The following is a 24720-nucleotide window of genomic DNA, read 5'->3' as shown; positions in this document are numbered from 1 at the left end:
GTATAGATATATAATATATATGACACCAATGCTACAAAGAGTGATAAAGAGAAATATATTATTATAAGATTCCTACATTTTATCTGATATGGTGCAATATTAACTATAAGCAGATTGTGATAAGTTTAAGATGTATATAGTAAACATTAAAGCAATAATTAAATAGTGGAAAAGGTTAACTCTAGAAATGAAACTGATGAATTAAAATGAAATATTTTGAAAAATGCCTGATAACAAAAATGACAGGAATGGACAAAGAGAGGAAAAGAATAAAAAAGAAATAGCAAATAGGTAGACATAAAAACTACCATCTCTGTAATTACATGAATGGTAAATTATCTAAACACTCCAATCACAAAGCAGAGATTTTTTTGGTCCTAATTTTTAAAAGAAGGATCATCTATATGTTGTCAACAAGAGATATACATTAAATACAAAGATGAAAAATTGGAAGTAGCTGACTGAAAAAGGGTATATCATGGAAACATTAAGCATAAACTAACTGAAGTAGTTATATTAATACCAGACACAATAGACTACAAAATACATAGTATTATTAGAGACAAACTGGAATACTTTCTGATGATCAAAAAGATGATACATAAAAATACACGACAATTGTAAATACCTATATCCACATAATAACAGAATTTCAAAATATGTAAAACAAAAACTGATGGAGGTTCAGAGAGAAATAGATGACTGCAAAAGCATTTTTGGACATCTCACCATAAATTACCCAGGAATTGACAAGCCAAATAAATGAAATTTAGTGTAATATAGAAATTCAGTAAAATCACACTCTCCACTACACTCAACTAACCCAACAACAGAAGGTATGTATTATTTTCAAATGCACAAGGAATATTCACCATGATAGTATGTTGTGCCATATGGCAAGCTTCAGTGGATTAAGAAATATTATAGAAAAATAACTAAAGGACAGGCTGAAATGACCTGGAAAAAGATTTTCTAGGGTTTAGGACACCAGGTGAAGACTAGATACTGCTGAGAAAAGAGAGGAACAAAGGAAAAGAATCATGACAGCAAAAATATGAGTCAAAACCAGCAGGTGCTACTGAGGGCACATTCCCCTGCCCTACAGACACTTTTGTTCTCTCAGGCCTTTGGACTGGCTACAGACAAAGGGGGCCCAAGGGATCCACTGCCCCAGAAAAGAGGAGAGAGAGGGACACAGCCTAGGGCTAACTCAGCTTTTGGCCCAGAAATTTGGTCTCCTGTGTTTCATGCACCCTTCCAGGCTGGATGGGGCACATCATTGTTTGCCTGGGGAGCCAGTTCAGGACTAAAGAGATCCTGGCCTAAAGAGATCTGACCCTCTTAATCTCCTTCTTTACTAGCCAGATGGGAGTGGAATTATTTTGTACCCAGGAAAAGGGAGCAGACTGCCAAGAAAGGCTGGAGAACTGTCATTGAGAAAGTTTTAACTACAATTAAATTAAATTGTAAATTAAATTAATCTTAGATTCCTATTCATATTGATCTGGTCAATGTGATCTAGTCCCTGTTACAGCAAACACTCTGACCTCTGACCAGGCATTGAACTTAGAGGACTGCCAAAGAGTGCCATCTGCTGGTAGACAAAGGAAGAACATGTAAGGAAATTGAAAGTAAGTAAGAGAGACTTTTTCCAGCCTTTATAGCCTCCCTTCCCAAGGCCCTTGGAAGTGGGTCTGCAACCCATTACTGAGGCCAGAGCCCAGTTTTAAACAACTGACAGTGACAATCCTAATGACTCAGGTCGAACCAAGAATCAAAGAGCAGTAAACAAAAAAGAGCAGGTGTAGGTATTCTAATACCTGACAAAATAAACTTTAAATGCAAAAAAAATTATTAGAGATGCAGAAGGCCAATATATATTAATAAAAAGGAGAATCCACCAGGAAGATATAACAGTCATACAAATCTATGCACCTAACCAGGGTACCCCAATATGCATGAGACAAACTCTAGCAAAACTGAAGGGAGACTAGACAACTTTCCAATAATCTTTGAAGACTTCAACATACCACTCACTTCATTATATAGAACAAATAGACAGAAGATCAAAAAGGAAAAGAGACCTTGAATAATATGATAAATAAGTTAGCCGTAACAAACGTATAGAGAACATTGCATCCAAACTCAGCAGGCTATACATTCTTCTCAAGTGCCCATGAATCTTTCTCCAGGATAGACCACATGTTAGGGTAAAATGCAGGTCTCAATAAATATAAAAAGATTGAAATTATACAAAGCACCTTCTCAGATCATAATGGAAAGAACTGGAAATCAATAATAGGCAGGAAAGAGGTCAACTGGTAAATGTGCAGAGGCTAAACAACACACCCCTAAATAATCAGTGGGTCAGAGAAGAAATTGTGAGTGAAATCAGTAAATACATTGAGACAAATGAAAATGAGAACACAACTTACAAAACCCATAGGATACAGTGAAGACAGTCTTGTCAGTGAAATTCATAGCTGTAAATGCCTGTATTATAAAAGATGAAAGAACTAAACTCAAAGATCTAACTGAACAACTAGAATAATTATAGAAAAAGAAATGCAAATCAATCCCAAAGCAAACAGAAGGAAAGAAACAATAAATATTAGAGCAGAAAAAAATTGAAATTGAGAACAACAACAATAATAACAAAATAAAACATTAGAAAAAATGAACAAAACCAGAAGCTGGTTCTTTGAGAAAATCAATAAAATTTACAAGCCCTTAGCTAGACCAACAAAGAAAAAAACAGAGAAGATGCAAATAAATATAAGCATAAATGAAAGGGGGGAAGTTATGACTGACCTGGCAGAAACAAAAAACATCATAAGAGGATATTAAGAAAAACTGTATGCCAACAAACAAGACAACCTATACGAAATAGACAAATTCCTAGAAATGCACAAACCACCTAAACTGACACTTCAAGAAATGCAAGAACTTAACAAACCAGTCACATTTAAGGAGTTGAATCTGTCATCAAATATCTCTAACAAAGTACAGTCTAAGACCAGTTGGTTTCACGTGTGAATTCTACAAAGCATTTTGAAAAGAATCAACACCAATCCTGTTTAAAATCTTCCCTAATATTAAAGCCAGGTAAAGATGCTACAAGAAAAGAAAATTACAGACTAATCTCTCTGATGAATATACATGCAAAAACTCTCAGCAAAATACTTGCAAATTAAATTCAACAGCCTATTGAAAGACTTATACATCACGACCAAGTGGGATTTATTCCTGGTATGCAAGACTTGTTCAACATAAAAGAATCAATCAACATAACACATCACATTAACAAATTAAAGGGAAAAAATCACACAATCATCTCAGTCAATGCAGAAAAGGTATTTGACAAAAGCCAGCATCCTTTCTTGATAAAAACATTTCAAAAGATAGGAATAGAAAGAAAATTCCTCAGTATGATAAAAAGCGTATATGAAAAACCCTCAGACGACATCATACTCAATGGGAAAAGGTTGAAAGTTTTCCATTTAAGATTGGAAACAAGACAAGGATGCCCACTGTCACCACTTTTGTTCAACATTGTACCAGAAGTTTTAGCTAGAGCAATTAGACAAGAAAATAAACTTAAAAGCATCCAAATAGGAAAAGAGAAAGTAAAACTTTCACTGTTTGTGGAAGACATGGTCCTATATTTAGAAAATTCTGAAGTGTCTATGACAAAGCTACTTGAGCTAATAAATGAGTTCAGCAAAGTGGCAGGATGAAAGATCAACATGCACTAGTTGTACATTAGTACTGAACAGTCCGAGGAGGAAATCAGGGGAAAAATTCCATTTACAAAAAGACAACAAGACTCAAATACTTATGAGTCAATTTAACCAAAGAAGTACAGGACCTATATGCAGAAAACTACAAAACAGTGCTAAAAGAAATCAATGAAGACCTAAACAGATGGAAAAACATTCCACATTCATGGATTGGAAGATTAAATATCAAGATATCAATCCTGATTTATAGATTCAATGTAATACCAATCAAAATTCCAAAAGCCTACTTTATAGAAATAGAAAAGGCAATTACCAAATTCATTTGGAAGGGAAAGTGCACCCAGATAACCAAAAGCATTTTTTAAAAAACAGCAAACTCTAGGAAATTTCACTGCCTGATCTTGAAACATATTACAAAGCTACAGTGGTCAAAACAGCATAGTACTGGAATAAAGATAGAGACATCAGCCAGGGAAGCGAATTGACAGTACAGAATTAAACCCCTCATTTCTATGGTCAACTGGTTTTTGACAAACCTGTCAATTCCATGTTAATGGGACAAAACTGTCTCTTCAATAAATGGTGCTGGGAAAACTGGATATCTATAACCAAAAGAAAGATATAGGGTGACTATCTCATTCCCTATACAAGAATCAACTCAAATATAGACCTAAATATAAAAGCCAGAACCATAAAGTCACTACAAGAAAATGTGGGGAAACATCTTAAAGACCTTATGGTAAGTGATGGTTTCTTGGACCTTATACCCAAAGTATGCACCAGAGAAGAAAAAAATAGATAAATGGGGCTTCCTCAAAATTAAACAGTTTTGCACCATAGGACTTTGTCAAAAGGGTGAAAAGGCAGCTTACTCTATGGGAGAAAATATTTGGAAATCACAGTTCTGATAAGGTTTTAATAGCTATGATGTGTAAAGAAATGTTACAACTCAACAATAAAAAGAAAAATGACCCAATTAATTGTCAAAAGGGTGAAAAGGCAGCTTACTCTATGGGAGAAAATATTTGGAAATCACAGTTCTGATAAGGTTTTAATAGCTATGATGTGTAAAGAAATGTTACAACTCAACAATAAAAAGAAAAATGACCCAATTAAAGAAAAATGACCCAATTAAAGAAACAGGCAAAAGACTTGATCAGACATTTGTCCAAAGAAGAAATACAAATGGCAAAAAAACACATGAAAAATGCTCAACATCATTAATGATTAGAGAAATGCAAATCAAAACTTCAATTAGATATCATTTCACACCTATTAGAATGGCCACTATTAAAAAGACAGTTAACTATGAGTGTGGGAGAGGATTTGGACATATAGAAACACTTATTCCCTGTTGGGAATGTAGAATGGTACAGCCACCATTGGGGGACTGTTTGGCAGTTCCTAAAGAAGACAAACATAGATTTTCCACATGACTCTGCAATACCACTACTAGGTATAAATCCAGAAGAACTGAGAGCAGTGACACAAATAGACATCTGCACACTGATGTTCATGGTGGCATTATTCACAGTTACCAAAAGTAGGAAACAACCCAGGTGTCCATCAACCAATGAATGGATAAATAAACTGTGGTGTATTCACATGATGGAATATTATGCAGCTGTAAGAAGAAATTAAGTCATAAAGCATATATAGCAGTTTGATATCATTTTTGAATTACAAAAAGAAAAATATAGATTATGTTTGTAACCTGGTCAGTTCCCCTGGCATGAGAACCCTTTTATTGTATTAGATTCAGCTGAGACGTCTGATTAAATGATGTGATGATTAGGGCTCTGATCCAACCACATCATTAGAGTGTGACTCAGTGTCGAGTCACAGCCTCTCTGGGGATAAAACAAACTCTCTCACATAGAGAAGAAACACAGAGGAAGAGAGACAGCTTATTAGACATGGCAGTGTCCTAGAAAGAGAGCCTGATAGTCTACAGCTGACCTTATGAAAATAACTGAGCAGCTGAGCATGTAAAGAAACAGGCCTTGGGGAGAGAGACGAGCCTTATACCAGCATACAGCTGAGACTGAAAGAAGCTGGGACTATGGAGCCTTAAGAGGAAGGAGGAAGACTGAACCCTGGCAGAGACCGGCAGCCATCTTGCTCCAACACATGGCCAGTAACTTTGGGTGAGAGAGTATCTCTTAAGTCACATTGAGTTGGACTGTTTAAGGCCTTGTGACTGTAAGCTTCTACCCCAAATAAATGCACTTTGTAAAAGCCGATAGAGTTCTGGTATGTGCATCAGGAACCTTTTTTGTCTGACTAAAATAGCATATGATAACGTGGATGAACCTGGAGGACATTATGTTGAGTGAAGCAAACCAGACACAAAAGGACAAATACTGTATGATTGTACTACTGTGAAAATCTATTGTATAACATATTGTATGATTCCATTTATATAAAATGTAGATATAAAATTTATAGATAAAATTTGATTAATGGTTAAATAGGGCTAGGGAAGACATGTTAAGGGATGTGGAGTTTTTCTTTTGAAGTAATGAAATAGTTCTAAAAATTTTGTGATGATGAATGCATGACACTGTTATTATACTAAAAGCCATTTATTATACAATTCAGATAGATTACATAGTATATGAATATACCTCATCAAAATTGCTTAATAAATGAATAAATAATTGTGCAAAAATAGCTAGAAATAGCAACTATGTAAGCAGCAGAAACAGAGATTGAGAGGGGAGGAATTTTCTTGGTTGACATTTTTTTAAGTAAAAAAGAAATGTTAAAATTTTACACAAATTGAATTACTAAACACATGTTTAAAAAGCCCCAAATAACTGAAAATTCACTTCTAAACTTTTAGGTCAACAACAGCAAAAATAAAAAACAAAAACAAAAGCACAAAAGAAATAAGAGAGTGTGCACAAGGTGACTTGAGACTGAGAGGACAGATTACACAAGAATTGCTACACAAGCTACACACAGTAAAGCTTAATATGGGGACATTAGGGAAAACATCTTGCCAATGACTTTAACAATTTAGATGAAATAGACAAATTTCTTGAAAGAACAAGCCTTTCAAGGGTCACTGAAGAAAAAATTGATAATGTAAATAACACTAGAACTAAAAAAGAAATTGAAATCATTATTAATAACCACAAAGAAAAGTCAGGCTTTACTGTTTTTTTGTAAGAAATATTTAAGGACAACTTTTCTCCATAAACTCTTTCTGAAAAAGAGAGAGGGAGGCATTTATGCCAGTACATTTGGTGAGGTTAGCATTATCCTGATAACAAAATCAGTCAAAAATATTACAAGGAAAGAAAATTATAGACCAACACACCATATGAACACAGACCCAAAAATTCCTAAAAAATTTTAGCATATTGAATCTGGTGATAAACAAAATAGGCAAAACATCATTATCTAATGAGGTTCATTCCAGGAATGCAAGGCCGGTTTAGTTTTCAAACTGTAATTCATCAAATAAACAGAATTTAAAATAAAGTAATCCATACAATCATTTCAACTGATGCAGAAAAATTCTATGACAGAATTTCATAGAATTCATGGTGAAAAATCTCTCACAAACTTACTAAAGAAGGAAACTTCCTCAAGCTAATAAAGAACACTTTCAAAAAAAAAAAACCCACAGCTAATGTGATACTTAGTAGTGAAAGTGAAAGACTAAATATCCCCCGTTAATTCAGGCACAAGACAAGGATACCTCACCTTTGCATTTCTATTTACCATTATACTGAACGTTCTAGCCAACACAAAAAGTAAAAGAAAAATACATAAAAGTTGTATAGATAGGAAAGGAAAAAGAAAATTCTCTGTATTGAAAAACAACATGGTCATCTCTGTAGAATATGCTATAGATTATAGAAAAATGTACTAGAAGTGATAAATATGTTTAGCAAAGATTGCAGTGTTCAGAGAAAATCTAAGTACAATTTTCTGTACCTTACCAATGAGCAAGTTAAAATTAAAAGTACCATTTACAATGACATAAAAATAATAAATATATGAAGATAAATTTTACAAAATATGTACAAGATTTATATTGTTGAATACTCCAAAAAATAATGAGAGAAATTAAAGTATTGGTTGACTCAGTAGAAACAAATTGTCACAACTTTCCAAACTGATCAATAGATTCAATGCAAGGTGATCGGTTCATAATTTTAAAAATAAATCAAAGGTGTCAGACTATTGAAAAAGAAGAAAGAATATTGGACAACTTATATTACCTGGTATCAGGAATGTCAATAAACCTATAGTTATCAAGACAGTGTGGTATTGGAATAAGGATTGGTCTATAGTTCACTGGAACAGAGTACAGTCTAGAAATAGACCTATACATATATAATCAACAAGGTACCAAGTTAATTCAAAGGATAGAGGACAATCTTTACAACAAGTGATATTGTAATAATGGGATATCCATATGCACAGAAATGAAGCTTGATCCTTACCTCATACATATACAAAAATTAATTCAAATAACTCACAGACCTAAATGGAAAATAGGTATTTATACAACTTTTAGGCAAAAATTGCTCTACAACACAGAAAGAACAAACAATAAAAGATGAAATGGATAAAATGGATTTTATTTAAATTAAACTCTTTTTATCTTTAAAAATGTAGTAAAATGAAACTCTAAGTCATAGACTGGGAAAATATATTTGCAATACCAACACCAAAAAGAGAAATATTGAAAAGATAAATAAACTAGCTCATTAAGAAAAATGCAACCTGGTTTTTAAAATGGCATAAAATCTGACATTTCATGGAGTAAAATATATGAATGGCAAATAGCACCTGAAAAGATGCTCAAAATTATTAGTGACTCTGGAACTGCAAATTGAAACCACAATGAGATTTGACTGCACACTTACTCAAATGATTAAAATTTAAGTCTGATTATTCCAACTGTTGGCATGGAATTGGAGCAACTGGCATGTTTGTATTGCTGGTGAGAGTACAAAATGGTTTAACTACTTTTAAAAATATTTTGGCATTTTCTTGTGAAGTACAAATTATGCTGTTTGTATGATTCAGGAATTCCATTCCCCAAAAAGTAAAACCATGTGTCCACATGAAAGCTTGTATATGAATGTTTTTAGCACCATTATTCATAGAAGCAAAAAACCCTGAAAGAACCTAAATGTCCATCAACTAGTAAATACATAAAGAGATTGTAATATAGTCATACAATGAGACACTATCCAGCAATAAAAAGAATAAACTTGTAATAAATGCAACAAAATGGATGACTCAAAAAAGTATTAGGCTAATTGGAAGAAGCGGGGCACAGAGTACCTCATACATCATGATTCCATTTATATAAAATTTCAGAAAAAAAATGGTGAACAGAAAGCAAATCAGTAGTTGCCACAGCTGTGCGTTTGCGGAAATTGATTATCTGCAAAGTTGCACAGGAAAATTTTTTCTATACCTTGACTATATGGTTAGTTAAATGACTGTCTTTGCAATTGAATAGAAATCTATAGATTGCTGGGTCATAGCATAACCCTAATTTAAATGTTAGAGGAATTGCCAAACCATATTGCAAGTGGTTGTATTATATTCCCATTGGCAATAAATAAGTGTTCCATTTTTCTCATATCCTCACCAACTCATGTTATTTTACTATTATTATTTGTTAACATTCTAAATGGCATAAAGTTGTATGCCATTGTGGTAGTGACTTGTGCTTCTTAATGGATAATAAGGTTAGACATCATTTTATATGCTTGTTGGCCATTTGTGTATCTTCTTTGGAGAAATGTCTCTTCACCTTTTGGCTCACTATTTTACTTGCTTTTATTTTTCTTTCTATTGTGAGGCTGCATGAGTTCTTTACATATTCTGAATATTAGATTTTTATCAGACAAACTATATTAAAATCTTTTCTCCTTTGTGTTGATTTTTCACTCTCTTGAAGCACAAACGTTTTTATTTTTGATGAAGTCCAATCTATCTATTTTTCTTTGGCTGTTTTTTTTTGGGGGGGTGTCATATCCAGGACACCATTGCCTAATTCTTTAAACCTATATTTTCCCCTAAGACTTTCATAAATTTAACTCTCACGTTTAAATCTCTGCTCCATTTTGATTTTTCTATATTTTTTGAGGTAGGGGTGCAAATTCATTCTTTTGTAATGTGATCTATCCAATTCTACCACATCATTTGTTGAAGAGTCTATTCTTTCCCCATTGAATTATTTTGGCACCCTTGTAGAAAACCAGTACACTGTGAATGTACAGGATTATTTCTGTATTCTCGCTCCTATCCCATTAATCTAAATGACTAACATTTTGCCAGTACTACATTGTCTTGATTGCTTTTTAAATTGGAAAGTGTGAATTCTCCAATTTTGTTCTTTATTTTCAATATTATTTTGAATATTCTGAGTCCCTTTCATTTCCATATCAATTTTAGGATCATTTTGTCAATTTTTGCAAAATTCAGCTGAATTTTGACAGGAATTTCATTCAATATGTAGGTTAATTTGAAGAGTATTGTCATCATAAGAGTATTAAATCATCCAGTCCATGATCATGGGATAGGTTTACATTTATTTCTGCCTTCATTATTTTTTTCCAATATTGTTTTGTTGTTTTTCATTTCCAAGTTTGCACTCATTTTGTTAAATTTACTCTTAAATATTTTATTCTTTTTGTTGCTATTGTAGATGGATTTGGTTTCTTAATTTCAATTTTGGATTTTCATTGCTATGAAATGAAGTAGAAGTGGTAGAGAATTACATTTGATTTTTCATATTGATCTTGTATCCTAAATTTTGCTAACCTCCTTTACTAGTGCTAAAAGTGTGTGTGTGAATATGATTCCCTAGGGTGTTCTCTTTACTAGAACATGCCACTTGCAACTACAGATAGTTGTACTTCTTCCTTTCCAATCAGAATGCCACATGGTTGAATTTTACTTAAGGAAATTATAGTTTAATATCATAAAAAGAAATAAATATTGTGGGAATGGCATATGTAAGGGAAAATAAACAGAGTCTGTACCTCACCAAAATCAAAATAGTGCCATATTACCATTTTTTAAGAGATGTTGTCCAAAGCACATAAATGTTCCCAGTATCCAACTGTTAGTTACCTTTTCTAAGAATGTGTCCATTTCTACTACTCTCCCACCTAGGCAAGTTTTAAAAATACTTATTCCAGGAAGGCTTTTAAAAGGAAAAGTGGAAGAGTTGTTTTGTTTTGTTTTCTCAATGGTCAGAATTTATGGCAGTCAGATCTCACTGGAAAACAAACTTCATTGCTCATTTAGAGAAGAAAGTCACTGATTTTACTTTTATTCATAATTCACACGTGACATCTTGTGCTCCCTATCAAAAAGTTCATATTCCATGATTGGGTCAATATAGGTATTGGTCAGCATAATACCATAAAATTTCTCTTCCCTCTCTCTTCTTGTATATTAGGTTTATTTTTACTATTTTTGGCAGGGCAGATTATTTGTTAACATATAAAATTGCATTGTTATTTCTTTGCCAACATATACTCTACTTTTCTTGATGAAGATTATGCTTATTATTTGCCCTACCTCATGGCAGAATGGCAATGTAATAAGGAGGATTGGCTCTTTATTTGGGCCCCATGGCATCATCTGTGGATGCAAAGTCTTGTTCCATACATTTAAAGCTTTTTTTGTTTTTGTTTTTGAAAGGACTGTGGGTGTTAATCGTACATATGGATAGTTTCAGTTAGGGAAATCTTTACAACTGTGAACAGAGGTACACAACAGGCGACTGAGTACAATGTATCATTTTGTTTTTCTTCATTTGTGCTGCAGTAACTAACTTTCCCCTCTGCCTTCACTCTCCATACCTGAATACTCTGGATAGAACAGCTCAATAGCATAAGCTTCAGATATTAAACCGGGGTAGATAAGAAATCTAAAGGAAACAGAGTCATAAGCTTGGCTATGAATCAGATCATTTCTCTCTAGAATTTAACTTAGAAAGAACAGAATTTACTGACAAGTGATACAAACTTGAGGTAAGAGATCAAGAAAAGTTTATGCCAGGAAAGGGGAAGCCATAATGGACCATGTTGAAGAAGATTGAACAGAGATACCTGTCTCTTTGCATGTCACCGATTAACATCTATAGAAGGTAATTTAGGACATGATGGTGTCATGAAAAGAAGATTGGTTTGGAATCAGATAGACAAGTGTAACCATCCCAATTTCAGGATATAGAGTCAGTATGACTTTGGAAATGTTACATCAGTTTTCTTCGAACCTCCATTTTTACCATTTAGAAAATTCATCTCCCAAGATTGTTGGAAGGAAGAGTTAAGCAACTATTGTGAAGTATATGGCACATAAATATTATTTAACCAATGTAGGTCCTGTAAAATTTTTCTTTTATTAAATAATAAAAAAAATTTATTATATTGTATCACATCCAGATATTTAGGGAAGTGGACACAATTATTAGCTTGGGGTATATGATTCTAATAATTATATATTGGATTATAATTAGCAGGAACAGATAATTTATGCTGTCTTTGAAAATGGAATCAAGGGTTAGAGATTTTTCCCCTGTGAATTCACTGTGAAGTAGATTAGAATGAATTATTGTTGGGAAATAACTGTAGAGAACATAGATAGTGAAAATAAAATAGTACAATTAAAAATATGCTAGACATCACTTTAGCAAAAATGTATAAATTTCTGAAAAAAATTATGAACTTCTAGACTTGGAGGAAGAATAAGTAGTATAAATCAAAGAAGATTCTTCCCTCTTCTCAGAAAAGTACAGGGATTAGTCTGCTTTTTAGGTAAGTTTTAACAAATTTAAAAATGGAAGTTAATTCCTCTCTTTTATGTATCATTATTGATAATAAGAAAAGAGTTAAAACCTAACATCCAATTTATGAGTCTAGCATAAATTTTTTTATAACTATACAAAGACAATATAGGAAAATAAAATATGGGTATGTTTCGTTTATGAACATGGATGCAAAAAACTCTAAATATTATATTAGTTTATTAAATCCACAGTGTTTTAAAAATAACGTTTTCTGATAAAGTCAGGATGATCATGAATGCAGGAATTGTTTAATTTGGAAAAGCTTTCATAGTAATTTATCACACTAATGGCGTAAAGGAAAAATATCACAGGGATTACCTCAATAAAAGTAGAAAAAACATTTGATTAATTTCAAAATACACCTTTTAATCTAGAAATAGAGAGGACATTCCTTAACTTGCTATCACAATTACAGTGCTTGGAGGAGATAAGTGTTCATTTTTGTCTAACATGCTCAACAAATATTAGACCTAATAAAATACGTTCAGCAGACCTATTAATTAAAAAAAAAAACCTCCACCCTTCCTTCCTAGGAAATAAAGTATGATTGATGATATCAAACACAATTTTTAAAATATAACCAAGAATTCATAAATCTACTCATAGAAAAAAATAAAAAATCTATTACTGATCTTAAAAGAAAAGTATACGTAACAAACATGAAAGGAAGTATTCCAACTCTATTTTTAGGGGAATGCAATAAAATTTTGAGCTTAATAAAAGTCCACAGAGACCTAAGGCATGCTTTAAAAGAAGAACAAAAACAACAGAAATAAACTGTAAATAAAATGGAGTTTGGGAACTAAAAAAAAAAAATGTAGGACTTACCTTATCAGATCTTAAGACACAGTATGGTCATTGTAATAAAAATTAGTATTGGGTTGGCACAGTAGCAAATGAACAGACCAATAGTACAGATTATAGAATTCAAAATAGATCCACTTACGTAAAAGTAAGTTGAGATATGTAACAATACAAAGTATTGGTGAAAAATGGTTCACCAATGTATGTATGGTTAAGTAGATTGTGGTTTGGGAAACTATCTCATTACATAGAGAATATTACCATATAAAAGGAGGACAGAACAGAAAAGGACACTTAAAAGCAAATATATGAAAATATGCTTGAATTTACCATAAGAGAAATGCAAATTAAATAACCACTTTTATCCATCAGAATCTTAAAAATTGGAAAGGAGAGTCTTAGAATTTATTTTCAAGGATGTAGAGAGAAAGAAAATCCATAGCACTCTGTGATTGCAAATAATATGCACATGTTGGTAAGTGATCTGGCAGTATGAGTATGTAGTGAAATGTAGAATGCATATTCCTTATGCAATGACCTAGTAATTCCTCTCCTGCATATATATATGACTGTATTTGTTTATGTGTAAATAGACTTTATCTCTATATTACTTATATATATGAAGTATAAGGAGCATGTAGATATATGTATGCTGTGTTTGCTGATGGATAAATAGATGCATAGATATATAGATATGTAGAAATATGGATAGATAGATACCTGTGGATTATTATAATATTTAGAAACCCAGGGGATAATTATAAATATTATAATAAGTACAAATAAAAATTACAAATATTCCTCAGGTTTCTAAAAAGATAGATATTATTACATTCATCTTGGTGTTGTCTGTGAACAAGATTTGGAGATGTCTACCACTAGGTTATACACTAGTACTAAATTGTGGAATAGTATGTGGTAGTTAAAAGCAAAAATTTAAGTTACAACAACATGCACAGACTTAGAATGTTTAAAACAGAAAGAGAATGAAATGAAGACACACAACATCACTATGTGTTATACAAAGCCACATCATTTTAAAGTAATACCTTAGATACATTAGATGGTTCTTTAGCAAGGGAGATAAAAAGAGATGAAACTGGAAAATATTATAAAACATCGAAAGGGACACGACCCAAAGAAGAGCAAATGCATACTGTGAACTGAAGAGTGTGGTTACCTCTGTAGTGAGGTTTAAAAAAAAGGTAAAAATTACATGTATTTCATTTCCTAACTGTCTCTACAAATGTTAACTATCATATTGAGCTCCATGAAAGAATTTTGTCATATAAATGTTACATTTCCCAGAAAATGATCATCTGATGGTTGTTTCCTATTAATCTGAGTAGTCACAAAAATTATATTCTTTTTTCCCAGCACTCCTTTGGGCAAAATAAAAGAGTTTCCAATTCTGTCAAGGTATACAAATTACCTATATTATCTCTTCTCGTTGCCATGTGTATGTTTTGAATAATATGTTGAGACATTTTGTGGGTATGGAACTGGTTGAAATTTAGTGATTTGGTTCCTTTTATTTCTTTTTTACGGTAAATGCTATCTATGGTTTAAGAAGAAGGATCTTTAAAGAAAAGCATAAATGAACCTTTTTGAGGTTAGAAAGTTTTTATTGGATTAGTCCCTGGAGAGGAAAAAGCTACATCTCTGTTTTATAAGGGATAGAGGAAGCAATTGACTTTAATAGTGTAAGCTGCACATTAAGAGGTAGGGGACAATTAAACGTGCGGAGTTGTATTTATACAAAGCAATTTCTGAGGTTGCTCTTAAACTGTTTTGTGTGAGCTACTGTGTAATTCAAATTTACCTTTATTCATTTTCCTTCACTTTTAGGGGCTGAATATAACATTAATGAAAGAGAGAGAAAATGAGACTGGAACTTACAAACCTATAAATAAAACAGTAATATTCGTTCTGTTTGAAGCTGCTCTCATTGGAATAGCTACAGAACTACACATCACAGAAATCTTCAGGAACTTCCACACTTTTTCTGTGATGAGGAGTGTTTATCTTCCCTTTACTTACTTTTTCCAATTATTAAAGTAGCCTTATGTTTTATATATATATATATATATGCACATATATATTTTAGAAAATTTAGAATGAAAAAAATAGAGACCTCATATTTCTTCTACGCAAATAAAACTCTGGAGATGTATGAATTCACAGAAAATTAAGAGGATTCTGACTGTGATATTTTGTAATCTTCTCTTCTGACTTAGTGTTCTATTTCATACTTTCTTATATTTCAATAGTATGCTAAAAGAATTTTTAAAAATAATGTCCATTCAAATGGAATGTCTCAAGTTATTTAACAAAGTTCTATAGATTTATGAAGATTTTATTAGTGATTTTGCTTTTGTCATTTGCATGACGATAAGCATTGGAATACATGATTTGTTTTGCCTTTACTTTACTTGATATATTTTTGTCCATATTTGGCCCTTCTTTGTCACTTTATTTTTGGTATGCTTTTTTTTTTTTAAAAAAAAACCTTATTGTCAGACTTTGATTTTTTTGTCCTTTTCTGAGACTCTGTGTCTTTATTGCGGCATTACAATGAATTTAGTGTTACTGGGGAAATGGTTATGGTTGGTCCTCTAAACTTGCTTTTTGCTTTCTTTCATTTCCTATTGTTTTCCACTTTTTAATCTATTGACTTGGAGGGCAACTATCCATTTTTTTCTACTAATGTTTGTCCTTATATGCTTCCAAACATATCTATTTTTCAGCTTGTGAACAAGAGCATCTAGTTATTCTCCTGTTTAAGACATCAATTAATACTACATTTCTTCCAAACTTTACTCCTTAATCTAGGTTGCTACTGATCTAATTTCCTTTTAGACCAAGATTAGTACCATGAAATTTTATTTTCGTTACATATTATATATCCTAGTTCAAGGTTTTGTTTTTATAATTTGCATTACTTTATAGCCAAAATAGCAATACTTAGTAAACTTCACAAAATAGCAATACATATTGGTCTCTTTATTAAGTCCCCTTGGACACTTAGAAAACCTTTTATATTTATCTACAGATTAAAGTATTCCTTCAGCTCTGAAAAGTTGTGTGTGTGTGCATGTGCATGTGTGTGTTTTTCTTTACTGGAAATTGGGTATATAGATCTATCTTCTCCTCTTAGAGTTCTGGCTGAATATCTTGTGTATGTTATACAGTTCAGTATACTAGTCCTAGAGTTTGCCACATGTTTCTCTATGTCTGTAAGTTTAATTTGCAACCGTGGTTTTTGTCTTTAAATACTGTTTGCTGATTTTACACCAACCCTCTTGCACCGTGACAGTGCCAAATTTCTAAAAATCCAGAGTAGATATTTTGGACCATTCTTCAGTGCTCTATTTCAGAGAGTGACATTTCCTTTGGTTCTTCAGGAGGGTCCCTTCTTTTACTCTATTATATCTTTTTGCAGGTCTGATGATTTGTTCTATTTACTCCTTCAGGAAGGAACCCAGCTGTGCTACGTGGACTGTGTACTTACTTGCTACGTGGACTGTGGGCTTTCTCTCAGAAGAATCCTGATTTTTCATTTATGCATGTTGCCATCACCTGTTCCTGAATGCCACCAGGACTCTGAAGAATTTCATGTACTTGTAGCCCCAGTCAAAGTAAGTTCTGGCAACCCTGACTTTTCGCTCCACAGCTCACTCAAACGGTGTCCTGCAGCGCTGGTAACTGGGTCTCTTTAGGATGAAGCCCGGTTGGGCTGCTTTTCTGTTATGCAACGGCACCCTCACGTTGTATTGGTATCCTTCTACTGCCTAGGCTCTCCCTTTCAAATTAAGAAGTGCCTGTGAGACTTTACCAATCTTCCCTCTGCCTACTTCCAAGTTCCTTAATGAGACAAGATGGCTCCTCTTTCCTGACTGCAGTTCCATTTGTACCGTTTGGCAGAATTGCCTCAAATCTATGCGATGTGGAAGGCAGAGACCCTCCTAAGTTTTGAACACTGACATATGAATTGTATTCTTGTATTTCATTGTCTGTGCACATTGGGCTTTGGAAAGGGTGTGTGGTGGTGAAAAATGGTTCACTGCCGGTGGCCACAGGACTAACGTGTGAACCAGTCTGCCACTGCTTTGGAATCCCACAAGAGGGAAACTCTTCATTATTGTATGTCAAGCAGACGTGTCCAAAAGAAAGTGCAGAAGTTGCAAAATCTCTATCCTGATAATGGACATAGATGACCTTAAACCGACCTAACATTTTCTCTCTTTCAGCGATGATAAACGTCTGAATTTTCTTAGCCTTAACTCCAGTGCTTAGTTGTTCATATTTTGTGACTGCCCAGATGTTTTAATCTGTTGAAAAAGAGAGCCCTTGTGTATTGAAACCTTTCTTCTGAGGTTTGTTAGGCAGGCCTCTCCCTTTAAAGGCAAGTCCTGATAGCATCAGTGACTAATGATCAGTCCTTGCCTTGGGATGCTGAAGAAAGTACCCCAGATTCAGCTCTGCTTTTCCTAATTAAAAGTGGCTAATAACTCTTTTATTGAAACTAGATTAAATTCTTATTTGGGAAACTTAATTTAAAGTATGACCTGTCAGCTACGTGGCACTTCTATCCTAGACTCATCTCCACACAAACTGAAGTAGAGTGAATTGTTTTAATATTCTCAATAAGGACAGGGAGCAGATGCATTGACAAGTGTGGAAGAAAGTAATGTAGCCATTTTCACTTGATTTGCAGAGAAATCGTATATAATCAACCTGATCAAGACGATTCAGTAGATACGTTATTCAAAAAAAAATGTCAATGTGACACCTCTAGGCAGGGTTTTTATTTTTATTTTTAACTCTAAACGTGCTGAATGGTCATCTTCACTCACACTTCTATTCTTAGCAGCACTGCCTGATTTTAATTGTTTTCTCCAGACTTGTTAAAGTGCATTTAGGTGCTTACAGAATCTGGCCCTGACTCAAACTTGTCCTTCCAGAATAATTTTCAACCCTGCTTGGAATGAGTTCTTTCAGCCTGAAGCAGCATGGACAGGTTCGTAACCCTGAGCTTCGGAGCCCCCGTGGGAGAGCAGCATGCAGCGTGGCATTTGTGGGTGAGAACACAGAGTGTGGAGGTAGGAGTTGGCTGCAGCTTGGTAGGGAGGTGAGGAGGCTGTGACTTTGGAACATTGAAAACAGACAGATTAAAAGATGCTCCCTACATTGTCTACACAAAACTCGTGTGAATAAGATCAAGAGACCATAATCCTTTCTATAGAAATGAGAGAAATAATGTAAAGAGGAGGACAAGAGTCTCCCAAGTTATTCTTGTTGATCTTATGAGTCCAAGAGAAGAGAAAAATCCTGAAAATCATTCAATTTTGTTACTTTTTCTTATTCTTCTTCTTGTTCATTTGTACTGGCTAGACTCTAAGCCATTTTAAAATATAGGGTTTCCCCTTTACGAATTTCACAGAATTCATAGTAAACAGGACTTGCATACTTAAGAAAATATGTTTTCAAAATGTGACTAAAAATTCTCCATCCAAAGACATGTACAGAAGTTGACACCCTAATTCTGCACCTACATTTTCCTTTCTTACCTTTATTCTATATCTCTATTAACATGTCTCCAACTTTGAAAATACTTTTCTGGAATTCCCTTTATTTGCAGGCTTTAATTGTATTTTACCATTAAAAGTCTAATAGTATTGTTTTTTTGAGTGAAAAACCACTTTTCTTTCCCGGTTCTGATTTTCATTTTCTCTCTGTGATTATTTATTTATCCCCCCCCCCCCCCCTTGCAGCTTGCTTGCTGTCTGCTCTCTGTGTCCATTCGCTGCACCACGTTCTTCTGCGTTTTTTTTTCTTTTTTTTTTTGCTTGTCACCCTTTTTGTTGCGTCACCTTGCTGAATCAGCTCTCTGTGGCACTGGTGCCTTCAAGGGGAGGCCCCAGGACACAAACCCAGGGCCTCCCATACGGTAGATGGGAGCCCAATTGATCGAGCCACAGCTGCTTCCCTCTGTGATTGTTTGTAATGTGCTCTTAATTTCATTTGGGTATTTTCAATAACTTATTTTCATTTAAGTTGCCAGTCTACAGAGATTAATTACTTAGGCAATTATATTATTCGATCTACTTGATCATTTCTTGTTTTATAGTGAATAAAACTTTTTGTGTCTTTTTTACAAATTTACTGGTATTTTAAATATCTGCTTTCTTTTTCAGGCTCATATGTCATATAGTCCTAACCAGCACTCTTTAATATCAACTTCGGTGCCCAGATGTCTAGTTCTTAATAATGAAAATATTTCTTGGCTCTTATGTTCTTATCACTTTGCTCTGAGTAAAATCAAGCAAGTTTGATGGTTTATGTAAGTATGAGGTAAACTCTGACTATAGAGTTTAATGTGTTTCTAATGTTTAACTTTTAAATATTCTTCTGATACAGGACTTTTATACCTAAAATGTGTTTCAAGGTTTATGAAAACATTTTTCCAGTATTTGCTCATGGAGATTTTTATTCATTATCTGATAGTCATTCTTTTTAAAAATATCATTCTAGAATTCATCTTCATTTTCTAATTTGTAATCATTAGAATTAATATTTTTGTTTTCATAACTACTCATAATTATGAATCTTGATAATTCTAATTTGCATCAATTAAATTTCTCTCCTCGATGGCCCACTTTTATTGGAGGCATTTTGTTTATTGTTTATGCTTAAAAATGTGTTGTCCACTTTAATAAGTGTGTGTTTTCCATTGGTGTGTGTCTTCATTTTAGGTTTGGGTGATTATCAGACCAGTTCCCCTTTGGAGGACGTCTATGCGAGAAAGTGATGTGGGTTCTTTCTCCTAACTGCTGTTATAATTCTCACAATTACTTTTTTGTAGTACTTTTCTTAAGTTCAAAAATCTTTTTAAAAAATGTCCTTTCTCTATAGAATCATGAATGCCATGTATAACTTTATTTTCCCCCAAAGTTTCATGGAACTGTTAGTTTTCTAAGGTGCAACTAGCATATTCAGAGGTTACTAAGTCACTTTACCTGGCTAAATGTTCTACTCCATACTTAGTGCTGCCCTATGTGTTAGGATGGAGTGTTAAATTTTGTCTTAGGTAAGAGTGTATAAGAGTATGCATATAATTAGCAAAGTATAAAAAAGTACTGAGAGTGTGCTTTTAAATATTTGACTTCATATATGCACATGAGTATCTGTCTCATTATTATTAGCATTTCTCATTATCACAGCTTATGTAATGAAGTATAAAGTATATCCTATTAAACAGCCTTTTTGAGGCCCTGCATATGGGATGTTAGTGGCCCCTTTCCTTAGGAAACTTAGTTATTAAGGTCACAGAGAAGCCCACAAGGAATTATCAATAATGTTAAAATCCAACATCTTTTATAAATTACATTTAAACCACTTCCCTGTGTTTCTGCATACAATATCTTTGTATTCAGCTCATAGCCCCAAATATAGTTATGACAGTGTTACTAGGACTCTTTCCAACAATGTTTACTTATTGTATACTAGTCAGAAAAAATCATTACCTCCTATGGGCTAGCACATGCCAGGTTTCATCTGAGCTCAAGAGGACAAGGAACCAACCTCCATAACGGATCTTTTGCCCCTTTTTAACTAATGAGTTATGAATGAAAATGGCATTGACAAAGAACAAATGATGAAAAAGCCAGCAATTGATAAATCTTCAGTTCTTTAAGGTAGCGTTTCTTATTCTGAGTTAAGTCCACTGAATCTCTCATACACTCTGACAATAGAATCTCCTCTGACCTGGTTTTCTAGTGGGCAGAGATGGCTTTGCACGACTCTTTCACCCAGGCCCCATTGTAACTGACAGCACATGTTTCACGGCTACTGATCTGGGTTAGGGGTGAAGGCTGTGGCCGTGGAGCACAGCCAAAGTAAGTGGTACACTCAGGCCCATAAAGTGTGGTCTCATTATAACTCTGCTCTAACAAATTGAGCTGCCAAGTCACTGATATCTCCAGAAATCCTGTTATGGCTCTTTGATTTACTTTTTATGATGTTTGAGATTTTTGAGTAACCTAAGCAGAACCCTTTCTTGCTGTGACCTCATTTTTTTTTCCTTTTTCACTCACAGCTGTCTTTTTTCTTTTTGTTGCACCTGTGAGTCAGACAAAACTTTTTCATTTTTTTTTTACAGGCTGATTTCAAATGGCTTCAGTGAGGTTTCTGCCTGTCTATAGAACTGTGAGCAATAAAAACTCTGAGTGCTTGTCTCAAAGGCATGGTTTATGCCTGAGTTCGAATCTTGATTGGCATGGCTTCAGTTTGGAATTTATGTGGGATTGTCTGGCTAAGTAAATGAGCCCTACTATGGGACAGTCAAAATATCTAAACTGTTGCTTTTTCTGGAAATCAGATGGTAGCAAAATAAAGTGGATGTCTGTGAGGCATAGAGGAAAAATAAGTAAGTTCATTCGCACTTGCACGTTCTAAGCAGAGATAAGTCATAGTTCAATAAAGCCTTACAATTAGAATCCAATTACTTGCGAGGAATTACTATGCATGTGCCTACGTTTTCAAAGGACAAAAAGCAAGAGAGAAAATGAAAAAAAAAAAAAAAAAATGGGCTGACCAGAACATAGTCTTCTAATTCAAGGGTTTTTAACCCTTGGGAGTCTGTGGAAAGATTTCAGGGGTTCTGTGGGCTCAAATTGAAAAAAAATCAACTTATTATTTTTATTTTCCCTGACCTCTAACTGAAATCTAGCATTTCCTTCACTTACAAATGTATGCAATAAATAAATTACAGTAGTATTCATTTCTCCTGACTGGCAAAGCGGTCTGTGGAACAAAAAAGGTTAAGAAACCCTGTTAATAGGGAAGAAGCACAAGAAAGCGACACCTGTCATTCTAGCACAGTTCAAGTCTATGCTAATGTATGTCAGCTAACATCCTAGGGCCTATGCAAGTCACATGATCGAGACCCATGTCAAAGGTTTCCATCAAAATCATTTGTTTCATCTTACAATTCCACTGTTTTGGAACTTCCCATTCCTAAGCAATAGTATTTAAAAACCTGGACCATCTATGATTTGGAATAATTTCACATTTAGAGTAAACTGAAATTAAATTTAGAATAATTTTTAAAAGAATCAATTAATATGTTATGTTTGTCTTTGTCATTTTGGTTATTTTCAATTCCATTTTCTGTCTAAAAATTGCAAACATTGTTTTAAACCTTAAGGATGTAGGATATTTCTCAATGAGCGTAAATTTTGGTGGAGAGATGGAAATGTAAGCAAAAACTATAAGTCAATGTTTTAAGTTTTATAACAGACAGCTGGTTAGTAAATGAGGAGAAGTAGCCTCTACTTATTACACAGAAGAGACAATGCTTGACCTGAGTCTCAAAGAGATGAGAAACTACTTCAGTAGGAGGATAAAGTTAAATGTAGTAAAGCACCTTTTCACAGGGAAATTGCATGGACAAATTCTTTGGGGGGGGTGAGCAAATATGAAAATATGGGGTTCAGAATTAACAAGTAGTCCAGTAATCTTACAGATAGTATGCATATGTTGAAATGGTAAGATAGGAAAGATGGAGATGGCAAAGCTGTTGGCACACCACACAATGGAGTAATTTTATTCCAAGGAGGTAGAAGTCACAAGAGAAGGCAGCCTTAGTTATTTGAACCTTCCTGTCACATGGCAGGATCAAAAGTGGCAGAGTTCTCTCTCTTCTTATGTCTGTCTGTCCATGTAAGCCCAATTATATCATAATGTGCAAGGGGGTGGGACTCAACCTGAATTACGCTTACTGATATAGTTGAATCAGAAGTCCTAAAACAATCTTAATATGCAATCTAATCAAACACACCTCACCTGAATTTAATGAAATCATAGGGTATCACATGCAGAGGAATAGACAGTTTACAAACATAATCTTTTACTTTTTGGGATTCATAAAATAATCTCAAACTACCAAAGGCCTGGCGTATAGAAATTGCTCACAAATGTTTTGTTAAATTGTGTGTAGTGAGAGAGTGATATAATCTTACTTTTTCCCATGTGGGTAATAATTTGTCCCAGTACATTTATGGAGTTTTCCAAGTTTCATATGCTATTTTCCTTCATACATATGTTGGTCTGATCTTCATTCTGTTTCTTTGGTCTCATTCTGTTCTCTAATGTCAGCTATCTATTTTTAATATACATATACATATATTCTATATTCTTGACTTTCTATGCTGAACCCTGGATCACTTCTAAAATTCTACTTATTTTTTTTTTTATACCGGAATTAATTTCAGCTCTTTTTTTTCTTCTTGGTCTCCACCTTCAATATTTCACTGAAACAGCACACAATAATTCACTAATTATTTTATCACATGTATATCTGCTGTATAAACTGTAGATTTAAATTTTTAATTTCAAATATTTTGAATCTTAAAGTTCTGTTTTATTTTTCAATTCTGCTTATTCATTTTTGGAATTGTCTAGATACTTGTTCATTTCATAGTTTCATATTTTAACTTTGATACAGTCTTTTCTGAAAATTTTAATATCCATAGTTCTGAAGATCTTAATCAGTTTTCTTCTGCCGATGCTCACCATGGGGGTATATAACTTGTGCATTTGCTGAGCTCATAGATCTTTCCCTTGTAAATCCGAGGCTCTAGATAGGGAACAATTTTCTCTAGGTGATTTATGTTACATCTGCTGTGAGAAAAGGGTACACTGCAGACTTGGGACCACTTCAGTTGCCTCCCAGGCTTAAAACTTGGTGCCCTACCAAAGTTTAGCATTGAGTTTGACAGTAGTCATAGCAGGCATTTGCCTGAGAACAATATCACGTCTAGTTTCAGCTTACTTTGTTTGTTTCTGTTTCTAACCTTTCCTCTGAAACTGCTTACAACACAGATGAACTCCTGTCTGTCACTGTTGTCTTTGGCTTGACCTCTTAGCAGCATTTTTAGGGTCTGCAGTCCTCCCCTGAACGTCACCTTCTTTCTCCAAATATTCTCTTTCCTTGGTCTGAATGAATTTGCCCGTTTTAATTTTCCACATACATTTCTAGCCTCTTCTCAGCCTCTTTGGGATTTGTTTTCTACATCCTGGTCATTAAATAATGCTGAGTTTAAGAGTCTTTCCTCTATTTATATTCTCACTATAAATATTACCAAGGTCAAACTCATCTAAAATTATGGATCTGATGCCAGTGAGTGTCATCATTATCTCTGATTTAGGTCTCTTTCTGGAGGTAAGTATTACTTATCAATTGCTGCGGGATGAATTACCCCAAAACTTAGCAGCTTAAAAGAAAAAAAAATTACATTTATTATCTCACACAGTTTTGAAGGACTGAAATTTTGA

Source organism: Dasypus novemcinctus, chromosome 15 (assembly GCF_030445035.2).
Source record: "Dasypus novemcinctus isolate mDasNov1 chromosome 15, mDasNov1.1.hap2, whole genome shotgun sequence".
Lineage (NCBI taxonomy): Eukaryota > Metazoa > Chordata > Mammalia > Cingulata > Dasypodidae > Dasypus > Dasypus novemcinctus.
The sequence above is the reverse complement of the archived record's forward strand: the minus strand, read 5'-3'. Positions refer to the sequence as shown.